Source organism: Anopheles aquasalis, chromosome 2 (genome assembly GCF_943734665.1).
Source record: "Anopheles aquasalis chromosome 2, idAnoAquaMG_Q_19, whole genome shotgun sequence".
Lineage (NCBI taxonomy): Eukaryota > Metazoa > Arthropoda > Insecta > Diptera > Culicidae > Anopheles > Anopheles aquasalis.
In genome coordinates, this window is record NC_064877.1 from 14,672,501 (window position 1) to 14,685,000 (window position 12,500).

Consider the following 12,500-nt stretch of genomic DNA (forward strand, 5'->3'; position numbering starts at 1 on the left):
CGGGCCCCAGACTTTTGGGAACCGGCCATCATCATCGGCTCAATCATCAGAAAACGAGCGCCGCAAGTGATCATCAATTTGATGGCTTTTGCCTTTTGGGCTTTGGATCTTCTTCCAAAACAATACTTAGGAGAGCCAAACTCCAACACCAACCAAACGAAGTAAAAGTTTCGGCGAATCGCCAACCCTCGCCGCTCAACTCGGTAGAACGGTCGAAAAACGCGTAACATAAAACCAAATGGAAATGAATGATCTCGAAAAACTCGTCGTCGTCGTCGTCTTGTTGCGCTCTCTCTCTCTCCATCAGCCCGGTTCCGGCCCGGACACAATGAGATTCCATCAGCATTCCAATTAGCTGTTCCCTCGTTGCTTCGCTTTCGCGGTGGATAACCGGCACAGAACCTCGGTGGTTCCGATCTTACAGCTTGCACGGCATCGAAATGACTTTCGACTTCGCATCGGTTTCGAGGAGCGGCTTCTCCCTCCCACCAACCGTCCACATCTCATCGCTATCGTGAGTACTGGAGACAGCACAGGTGTTTTCCATTGCTCCCCCGTTCGGGCACTGGCACTGTCGTGCTTTTCACTTTGTTCAAAATGAATTTACAACTTCAACAGAAGGTAAATAGCAGCTCGCGGCATTCAAGCCAGCCAGCCAACGGTAAGGATCTCCTTCCGAGAAGAACAGGATGCTGTACCGTCCGCGTTGAATCAAAGGAATTTCCCACCATCATCCGGCAGCACGAACACCACCAGCATCAAAAAGGAAAAATAGAAGAACCAGGAGGTGCGGAGGTGGATGATGTTTTTGCTTCTGCTTTTACTTCCTCCTCCTCCTCTTGATTTTTTTTCGATCACATCGTCCTTTCTCCCCTTCACGCAGCGCAACAATCAACACGGAAGTGTGTATTCAATTTGTAAAAGCAAATCCTTCCCGCGGCGCGCTCCGGTTCCGGTTGTATCCAGCTCCATCCTTCCCTTCGTTATCCACGCTCACGACGCTCACGAGCACAAAAAAGAGAAAACCATCGTGGAACTCGGAACCGAACACAGATTTCCATCGCCAAATGTCCTCGCGGACCAAAGTAGGAGAAGGAGAGGAGCCTAACGCCCAACTGAAGTGCCGCAACATGCGGGCCCACTTCCACCGTTCGTCTTGTGTACGGCCTGGGCCACGGTTTCTTGCCGGGCACCAGGCAGCAGCTGGTGCAGACGCACACGCACGCACGGACGCTCTGTCGTAGGCCTTCTTTCCATTCGTCGATTGTGTCGATACGATCAGCGCATCAGCGCGAGGATGCTGTGGTGCTGGTGCTCTCGCAATTGACACACCCCAAGCATCCACTCCAACCAACCAACCACCACCAGCCAATCTTCTTGATTTCCTAACGAAATTTCTAAATTCAATAATACACACCACGAAAACCGACGAACAAGACAGAACTCGATGCAGGGGGGGGGGGGGGGGGGGACGTGCAATCGCGGAAAACGCGAAGAAAGCAGCAAAAAACCCCTCTCGGAAATTGGGTTCGCCAGGGGGGACGGTGGAAGGACACGGTGGTCGATGGGCCTGAAGTTGATTACCGCCGAGTGCTCGAGGCCGATAGAAATCGAACACAAAAAAGCGGAATGCGGAGAAAGGAAATGCTGGGTTGGGCGCGGAAATGCTGCTCACCACCCACAGGACCCAGGTGAAAAGTGTTGGACGAGCTACGCGCTCTGCAGACGCTAAAGTGGCCAACAGGAAGGCCGTGAAGAGGGAGCGAAAAGTGCCTTGGTGGCGCGTGCTGTTGCTCCTGTTGCTGCTGCTGCTGCTGCTGCTGCTGCTGCCACTGAGGGTGGTGATGATTGAATTAAGCTTTCGAAATGATTGACTTTTGCCAGTCAATTGTTGCCTTCGATTATGTAGATCGCTGAAAGCTGCTCTTCAGCTCAAGCAGCCTTCAGCTGGTTAGCGATGTACTGAAGGGCCATGTTCGCTTCTGCTGATTTTTTTCTCTTTGTTTCTTCTTCAGACCACTGGAGGAGGTTGAGGACTTATCCTTTGCAGTGAGCGATATCGTTTTAATCAGTGGAAATGGAAACGAAATGCTTTTAATGCTCTGGGTGGTTTTTTACTATTTGGCAGGATCTGGTTGTTTGGATTGTTTAAGCAAATCACTTTTTAAGACGTTCATTTTATCTATCATACTCGTAAAACTTTCTACCACATCGTCCAGTACATTGACGTTCAGTTCAAACAAAATAGTTGCGATTGAAGAGACGGAAAATTGCAGTCCAGATTACTTTTTTTGAGGATGAGCTCTGTTGACAGACAAGGAAAATCTGATGTATGAAATAAACGTCTCTAGGGAGGATTTTCGTCCCCCAATTGGTCAGCTGAAACCTTTTCCATTACAATACATCCAGATTCAATAATCAATCATTGGCGTCCGGATGGATTAGAGCAGGTAGAGCATCGCCATCAATGGTTCATCAACCTTTTATCCCTCTTTGACCGCATTTGAACCAAGGGATGAACTTGAACCAAAGGAAACCACATCTCAATCTTCGAAGAAATTCGTCCAGTGACGACCATCTTTTTGTGTGGGGCCCGTACACAAACCCTTGGCTTGGCACCACCAGCGTCATCATTATCGTCACCGGCTAACGGCGGTAATTCGATATCGACACAGAGCACCGCTCAGAGCCACGTAATATGAGCCGCGGATCGGATTGATGGGATGCCCATCAACAGACAGTCTGGCGGCGCAAGCGATCGCGCTGTACCGCGAGGGTGAAGGTGCACTTGCCACGAGCGGTATACGACGAAACCACAAACCATTTGATGCATTTCTATGAAACCACAAACCCATGAACCTCATGATGATTGTCCCCCCCCCCCTAAAAACGTTGTACACCTTGAACGATGGACGCGCGCATTGTCGCGCTTCGGTTGGAGCTTAGGGCCAAACGGTGCCGCTTGAAGCGAAGCGAAGAGAGAGTCCGATTGGTTCGAGGATTTCATATTTAAAAAAAAATCATTATGTTGTGTCGCTGGACACAATGACACGCCAACGAAATAGGGGTCCCTCTCCCTGCACTCCCTGTTCTGACAACTGAATTGGACTTTTGGAAAGAATTCAATAACTCGAATCCGCCCGTAACTTGAAACCAAGAGCCGCGCTCCAGAGACATGCTCGCTGTGCTAGAGCGGGGGGTATCTGTGTAAGGTAATCTTTGTTGTATTTGTTCACTCCTACTCCTCGCTCCTCGCTCCTTCCCCACAGCTATTTCTAAACGAAATGGATGCGTCCCATCAGTTACGACAGAGAGCCAGAGCACGTCTTTGGCTTTCATTCTGCCATCCATTGACGTCCGCACTGTGCTCATCGCGTCGTTATTATATTGGGATGTTATAAATTATGGCATTAACTTAAGATGGCAGCAGCACCGGGAGACTGCCCGGAGGAATCAAATCATTCGCATCAATGCTGCTCCGTGGTTCCACCGTTGTTCGTCGTCTGCTGGGAGCTGCAGCGCGCCAGAGGATTCGCTGCGCTGCTCGAAAGTAGATTAAATTCATGGAATTGGCGTGCGAATACTTCCAGCGAGCAACTGTTCCAACACAGCAGGACGACGACGAACACTCCTAGAAACAAATAAAGCGAACAAAATCAAGCGTTGTGCGATCCGATCTGGCAACAGCAGCAGCAGCAGTATTTTCAAGTCAAGAAACAGCCACTGGCCAAAGGAGAATTCTTTGAAGATTGCTCTGACTGTCGTATCCTCCGGACCGGCATCTGCACCCAAAGGACTCCGAAGAGCCCGCGGGATGAGAGAGACGAGCTCAGCTCGGATCATAAACGGACGGCCCGGCATGACCGATTCCAATAATCTCGGTAACGTGTGAGACCGGCGTTCGGCTGCAGGCGCTACTCATCTCTTATGATGCTTTTAAGTAGATTGAGCAAAGAGAGAGAGAGAGAGAGAGAGAGAGAGAGAGAGAGAGAGAGAGAGAGAGAGAGAGAGAGAGAGAGAGAGAGAGAGAGTGAGCGAGAGATGGAGAGCGAAAATACGCGTGTCTGCCATTGGTGGTGGTTCGATTCCTTAATTTCTAGTCAGCCAGAACTTTAAGGATCTTGCTCCGGAGGTCGCGTTGGTCAACTTTAATGCGCCCTCCACCCTCACGCACTCGGCACTCATCGCTCTGTTTACAATTTTCTGCCGCGGGCCGAAAAATAGCAATAGATCAGTCGAGGCGTAACGCGGCTGTCTTAAAGGTGTCCTGGCGTATAACAGAACATCCTCGAGAAGCCTCTTCCCGGTGGAGAATCTTTCAGGATACGAGGATGTGCTCAAAACACTCACACTGCTCGTAAAGCAATCCTCCCATCCGCCCAGTGAGTGAGCCTTACATTACAACAACACAGCACACCCTTAACGGGGCGATTGTTTATTTATTTTTATTTCATTCGATTAAGCTTACAGCGCACACATAAACATCGACACCACCCTTGTTGGGGGGAGAGGGAGCGGCAAGGATATTGTCGGCACGCTCGGCCATCCGGAGGGGCTCAAGTGCCGAGAGCAAATGATGATGTATATGAAGCGATTATGGGGTTGGGTATGATGGATGGGCGAGGTTGGACGGATGGACGAGGACGATGGACGTCGATGACCCGCAAACAACCGACATGATTGCGGCAGATAACGGCCCCTGTTTCCAACGAGGATGTTATAAATTTGTAAGAGAGAGAGAGAGACAGCAGCTCCGTGCGAGGTCGTCCGATAACGATGTTCGACACACATCGTCGGATTTTGCGCCAACCACTGACCACGAACCAATGTAAGGTTGTCAATGTTTCAGCGAATTGTTACGACGATGGCCTTTTGCTGATTTTGCCACCTTAAGGCGATGTCTTCATTCGCACTTAAGGGACTCGAGAGATGACAGTTGGAACAATAAAAATAGGAGATGCGAAGTGTCGAGCGCGGCCATTGACCATGGTTTCGAGAGGATTCACCGAGAGGCATTATCTTCATCGCATCAGGGGCGCCTTCACTCAACAATTCAATTGTTAATGAAGTGCAGTTGCAATGAATTTACATTTTAATTGAGCGATCATCATTTAATGCTCTCATTTCACCCGAGTCCTTCTCTCAGGTTCGTCCGGATAAATCGAATTCACTCAACTGACACACACGGCGCCTTCAGGCCTTTAACCGTATGCAATCGTTATGTTCCGGAAGCCACAGTTGTCGCCAGCGTGGTAGCTAACGAACGGGAACGTGCACTTGCCATCGTTTGTCTCCCGGCTCCGTAGATGGCCCCAACGCTTGGCCATCAACGCATGACCGCAGGTGACTGCTTCGGAGCTGGAAGCTGAGTGAAGCATATTCTGATGCCACATATGCTGCTGCTGCTGTCGTTTGTGGATTAATTAATTGTACTGACAAGCCGACTCGATTTGCACAGGTCCTCCTCCCCGTTGCTTATTCCTTCTTGGTCACGTCTAGCACTCGCTCGCTCTCCGTTCATCGGTGAAAGGCTCAAAGAAATGGCGACGAGACGATTGTGCAAGACACGCATCAGCCAACAACCAACCAACCAACCATGGCAGTCACCCCTTGAGGTCACCTTTTAAATGCTTCCTTGCGGCGGGCTGCTGCACTTTACTTTAATTTGTCTGTCTATGTGGGAATTCTCGGGCCAGTTCAGTCTCCAATTTATCGTTGGGCTCAGGTCGACGATTTCAATTTATGTTCGGTCCTCGGTTCCTTGTTTTTTAATTTTCCAATTTCCTTATCGACTCCACTGCACGCTTCTTAGACCGCGGTTAGTGACAGTGGCATGTTTTGGGGAAAGTTGTAAAACAAAAAAAAACGATAGCCACCCACGCACATTCTCCCCCCGGCAACCAGCGCCAGAATCCCCAGCCGTAAATTGTCTCCGACAGATAGCGACGGAAAGCAATTGACTTCGCGCGCCCTCTTGGAACCGGGGGGGAGTCGTCTGTTGCCATTCCACTAATTCGACGGGGCCGCGTCCACAGACGACCTTAAAAGTGTCCCACCGGCCCCACCAGCCCCATTCCACCGTGGGCGATTTCAGGCTTAATGAAGCCGTGGAAATTATGGAGCAAAATGAATCACCGCCAAGCACGGCGCACCGTTTAAATATCACTCTGTCAACAGCAGCCACAGCGGCAGCAACCACACAAAAGCGCTGGCTATAAGATGTCTGGCTGTCGAACGTGTCCTGGAACGCACCGCCCGACGACGCCTGGTTTGCTGTAAAATGTTATGGAAGGTACATAAAGAGAATAATAAGCAACGACGACGACCGCCACCGGTAAACAACCGGGCCCCAGCTCCGGAAGGGAACACGTGTCGAAGACACGAATTATGACTCTGTGGAGGCGCACCGGAGGGAGCCTGGTGTGTCTTTGGCGACACCAGTGAGGCCCATCGCTTTTCCGGCGCTTTTCCGGGCCGGGTGCCACAAAGGTAATGGTGCAATAAATAAAATAATTTAACATTGAAGTCCTTTGACTGCACTGTCCCGAGCCTAGCTCACTGGCAAGCAAAACACAGGTAGGGCGCGAAATTTAGCACCCTCTCCTCCCTTTCTATCCTCTTTTTTCCGCCGTAGAACGGCTACTTAACGCTGAGGAGCGTTTAGTTCATTTCCAGAGACTTACCTTAGCAGAAGCACGAACGCTTTGTGAGTTTCAATAGCGATTGTCCTGGAAAGAGGAAAAAAAAAAATCAGAATTAGTCACCGAATGCAGCTTTCGTTAAAGGATGAGAAATGAATATTATTGAGAAAAAAAAACATTCCCTCCCTATTATCCAACATCGAAATGCCACCGAAGGATAATGGAGCGCAGTGAGCAAAAGTCGAGCGAAGGGTGCTGTGCATGTGCTCGATCGATTAACGCGTGACTATCATTAGCGTAATGTATATTTAACTGGCGCACACAATGGAGCTCCAGAAACTGACACACGGCGATGACGACAACGACCACGATAGTGTGTATCGATATGATGGCGATGCGTGAGGCGTACATCAAAGTTCGCCTAATTACTGGCTTCTACTATCAGGCTCAATTATTCAGCAGCCTCGCACCTGACAATGCAAACAGACCAACCGAACGGGAAAAGGGGTGGCCAGCTAGTGCCAGTAATTAAATTGCTCCACCTCCCCCACCCCCCACTCTCCAACCCTTTCGACCGACCAGAGCGACGCATGAATTTGTAGCAATTCAACCCGCTAAACCCCCCGCGTGTCGGGGGTTCCGTTTGGTTTAATTATGTCTAATGTTGATTTAAGTCTCCCACATCGTTGGCGCCCTAGATTTCGCGCCCCAAATCCCCTAAAGTGAGCCCCAAACCTGAAACCCCCAGACGTCTGATGAGGACGAAGATGCGCGAAATGTATTCACGTGATCTTACGACGATGATGATGACGGCACGGACGACGACGCTGACAGAGAGAGAGAGAGAGCACTCGACGCATCGTTCACTAACGACGCAAATCACTTTCTCACTGCTTTTGTGCCGGGAACGAGGAGCCCCCGCGGCAATCGAATCCAATTGCCTCGAATTTTAATCCAAACTGACAGCTACAAGTGATGCCCGGAGGCCATCTCCTGCGCCATTAAGGAGCGAGCAGAATGTCGAACTCTAGCTGCGACCCTGTGACGCATGTCATTGTGCCATGCCGCCATGCCACGCCACGCCACGGGGCGATTCTTCGCGTGTCACAACAGAGCACAATTGAGGGCTTCGTTTCACATCCATTAACGAGGCACCGGAGGCACATCATCAAAACATATGTAAGCGCGCTGCCGGCACGAACGGATTGTCACTCTGGGCGCCTCCGGGTTAGTCCTCAGTTCCCCTCTCTGTTCTGCTCTTGACGCCTTGTTGTCGCCTTTTTAGCGGGGCTAAGCCGTGTTGATTAGGTTTGTTTCCGGATCTCCGGAATTGAAATCTTATTAAACAGAGCACCCTTCCTCCCTATTGTCTCTCTCTTACTCGTATGCTGTAACTGAAGCGGATGATATTGCCTTCTGGCGATAGAGCCAGAGATCGAAGACAACCCTCCACTCCGGGTTTTTGCTTCAAAGACCCTCTTCGAGGAATGTCGGAAGCGTAGCATCCAGTTGCATGAATTTGAATGCTTTTATCCGTGTTTCGTGTCCCCTTCTCTCCGACTCCGAGTATTCCCGAGTATTCCGAGTGTGTGTTTGGTGCCTTTGATTTATTTCTTTTTCCCCTTACGAATTCAACAAAAAAACAAAAAAAAAATCTAGAGATGAACCACCGAAATGGGGGAAGCATGTGAGAGAGAACGTGCCACCGGTCTTTTGGCGCCGGTTCGGTTCCCTAATTCGGGGAGAAATTCCGTGGAAACGGCACCAAGGATCTTGCTGCCAGAGCATCAGCATCAGCTTGGTGCAGCTTTCATCTTGGAGCGTTTGAAAATGGAGCCAGACATGTTTCGGGAAAGGGCGCGCGTCGTCGTCACGTATCCGCTGTGTAACGGAACACGGTGAGGTTCGCCTTACACAGGCTTAGTGGAATGGAGGTGAGATGAGATGCGAGCGCCATTTTCAAGAGGTGTTTCCATAAAAAAAATACCCAGTTAAATGAATCTTGCAAAACAATGCGAAGCGAAGGGATGCTATTACCCTCGATTACGCATTTCCCTTGATGATGATAGCTAATGCTTGGTAGCTTCTAGAGTGAGAAAGAAATTTGGAACATTCCAAGAAAACTCTCAATGCCCTAATGTTCTAACTGGTTTCTCCTTGAACGATCTCACAAAACGATTACAGAACATCCTCGCAATGACATCTCTTCTCTTTGTCGACACACTTTTAAGGTGCTCCAGTGATACGGAGCCGTGTGCAGCAATGATAGCGTACATCTACTTCCAGGAAATCGTCTCCATAAATCCTGTTCCATGCATTACAGCCATCATCCAGTTATGTAGCACCCAAAATTACTCCAAGATTCACTTGGCAATCCTTTCGTAGGTTAAAGGTACGTTGCTCCTCTTCCGTGTGCTTGAGATGAATGGATTCTGGTTGAAGGTATTCAACGTAGATGAGCTAGAATCACTGTCCACGTCCTGTGCCCTAGAAACAACGAACCGTTCCAAAATCCCCATGTGCATATGAGAGTCAGTAGGTTAAGAGGCCCCCGCACTCCCCGGTTCAGCGTGTGATATGCTCGTCACGTCACGGCCAGTCATTAAATATTTCGCAGCCGCGCGGCCAACGGGTGCGAAAGGTCCCAGGCGAGCCGGATGCAACAACTGGACCCACGGTAGCAGCAGCAGCAACAGGAAGCCCCTGGCACGCTGTGCTTGGTAAATACATGAAAAAGGAAGTCCAACACCTTTCGAGTGGTTCTCTCCCCCACACTCGGTTAATCTTTAATGTCACCAAACAACGTCAGCAGCACCAGCAGCAGCAGCTGGACACACAGGCCACCTGGCGTCGGACAGTTGACCGAAACCGGCCTCGCGGGAAATATGAGATGCGCTTGTTTGCTTCGCTCCACTTCTCGTTTCCATTCGGGCTGGAGCATTGGATCCCTGTGTAGCTGCAGGAGAACCCTTAGAACATCATGTCCAACTCCTTTGTCGCTCCCAGAAAATTCGACATCAAGTTACGGGTCATGGGAACTGCCCACCAGAGGCCCCTCGCATCGTGTCGGTTGCTTCCGTTCGAAGAAAATCGATCATCGCCGCCGCAACCGAAAAATGGTGCTCGGTGAGCAGCCCGGTACAGGTATGTTCTGAACCTTCGTGCACCGGAGTAAACGACCGCCGGAACCATTCTGGGTGTCTCTCGATGGCCATATGGTGCGCATCGGCTTCTCTCGATCTCTTAATGCTTCGATTAACGTTTAATGTTTCGGGGCGGTGGCGGAAAGTTGTCTTTAAGGTCTTCATTCCCCCTTTTTTCTCCACTCTTTCTCTGTTTTTCCTTTTCATTTAATTCCATTTGCGCTGCTCCGTTTGCTGTCCGGTCCAGGTCCGGTGGGAATGTGTTCGACGGCGGTTCGAGACAAGCTTTAGCGGTCACGTCACGTTGTGCGACAATCAAATCCCGTTCTTTCGGAGGCGGTGATACCGGTGGTATCGATACCGGTGCGCGCCCGGTACTTAACCTGGAACGTTAGCTCCATCTCCCAGCTTCGCGGCCACCGCTCATACAATCTCAATCTCACCGCTCATTTATCGGATTAAACTAAGACCGTACTGGTGCAGCGCTTGCCGCCGGTGCAACGAATCGATCGAAGCCGGAAAAACGAATCGCGGGCACCAGGGCGGCGGCAGCGGCCTTTTTGGCGGGATCAAGTGATTTTATACGGTTTCCGTTCCGTGCCAGGTGCCCCGGGGTGCCCCGATACACACCCGAGGGTGTGCGTGATGGAAAGCCTGCCCGAATGACGTGATTTGTTGAAGGAAACAGAACCAACCGTTCGGTGGGAATGGAATGAGACGAGTCGTCGAGAGCAGAGGAAGAGTGGCCAGAAAGGCCAGAAAGTGCGCCTCTACGGATGAGGGATATAAAAATCGAATTTCAATTTGGTTTGGCAACCGAATTAACGCACGATGGTGCCGGCGTGGTGCTTACCCTTTTGAGCGATTAATTTAGAACATTTTGAAGAGGCTCAGGCATTCTGAGAGAGTGAGCACCAGAACGGGCGATTTATCGCTCGTTCCGAGGTAACCACCAACAAGCATCGTGCGCAGTGTAATGCCAGGCCACAAAGGGCACCAATTAGTGGTCGCTCGAAATTGCAATAATCATTCATTAGCATCGATGATAGCAACACTCACAAGGCGCGGGGTATTACATGGTGCTGATTACACGCTCTCACGCCGCCACGACCAACGCAAGCAACGCAAACACTTCAGATCCTGATCCTGATGATGCTGATCCTGAGCCGGTGGAATAGCAAACAGATAACATCTTATCAATAATGTTTGCATCTCGCATTCCAACCCCCCTACCACCGCGTTTGGCCACTTACACTGCCACTTACAACCCCTAAACAACAACAACCGAAACAGGCATCGATCGATTGTTTTCGCGAGCGTTTTCGCTTCCCACAGACAGACCGCCATTCACTGACGCCAGCTACGCCACTCAGCCCACGCCGATTGGCAGATTGTTTCATCGGAAGATCATCATCGAATCGTTTCACCGAACGACCGACAAGTGACAACAACAAAACCGCTGTCATCGAACGCGAAAGAGTCCTCCTCTTCGCGCCTTCAGAATCCTTCGCCTTCGAGTGAACCTCGATGTTTCTCTCGCGGCATAAAAGTGCGGAAAACGTGACGGCGTTGGCGGTGATACTAACTAAACTATTACAGTGGGAAGGAGGGTGCGATTGGTTGGTTGGTTTGATGGTTCTCCCACCGCCATTGGATAATGCCACCGGCTGTCATCATTAGCGTCACGCTCATCGGCGAGTTCGGCTCTTCGGTGCTTCTCGGGCCTCGCGTAAATCCGTACGCCCACCGCCAGTGTGTTCCTGGGGCGCTTTATTAGAATCGCTGAAGCCCCACGCATCACCCACGCTCCTACCTTCCTCTTTTCCTTCCTCGGGGGCGCACGCGCGCGCGAGCAAATGTCAAACACGATTTGACACCCGGGCGCGCAACGTTCCGAGCGTAAGGGTGTCAGGTCAGGCGCCTTAATGCTCTGGTGTGGTGCTGGTAGGTGGCAACTGAACCGCCCAACCGTGCTGGAGAGGTTTGTTGATAGTGTAGTAGTAGTAGTAATACGTGTTATACGTTTTTCCACCTGCGATAATGAACTGTACGCTGGTGTCGATGGTGTCAGCTGATCTGGCATCATGTGTTCTGGCAGCTAATGGCTGGCTGGAGGTCTCTGGTATGCTTTGACACTTTAACCGATACCTGACATCGAGAGTTTATGAGAATTTCCAACGAAATAGTGCTTCTATGACGGTTCGACGATAAGCTGATGCTTAGGTGTACATTTACAGGAGCTCTGTTCGATTACAAATTGAGCAAAACTCACATAAACAAGAGGCAATCGATTCCGAAAAGCCATTTCAAATAGAAATCATCAAGCACAATTGTGGTGGCCAGGCCCAGGCCAATCTACTGGTACGTGTCAAGCGGATTGACCACCGTGCGTTAATGTGCAAGCGGCAACGATCAGCGATCACGTACCACGTAATACTCTCCTCCCAAAAACCCCAAACACTTCGCGGGTCACGCGCGTGCAATTCATTCTACATTTAATGATGTATTTTGTCGGTTGTCACTCCATAATGACAATCGCTTATTTGCCATCAACCGACTGTCGAGCAGGGCACCGGGAACATTACCAGCATCAGCCAACACCAGGAGCAGCACCAGGCGCAACGTAAGTACAGAACACGTCGGCAAACAAACCGAGATTCATTTTCGAATCTGGGAATTGCATTTAATTGTAAACGAGCGCATCAACGAGCTTGTT

The 12,500-nt window shown here is 50.4% G+C and overlaps 1 protein-coding gene across 2 annotated transcripts in view; it reads right to left on the minus strand.

Moving 5' to 3' along the window:
* The window catches only part of LOC126569205 (connectin-like), a 93,755-nt gene that overhangs the window by 10,460 nt on the left and 70,795 nt on the right, over nt 1-12,500 (minus strand). For both annotated transcript variants that reach the window (XM_050226145.1, XM_050226146.1), the window contains one exon: nt 6,684-6,728. The gene's annotated coding sequence lies outside the window, so the exon portion shown is untranslated. The remainder of the gene's footprint in view (nt 1-6,683; nt 6,729-12,500) is intronic.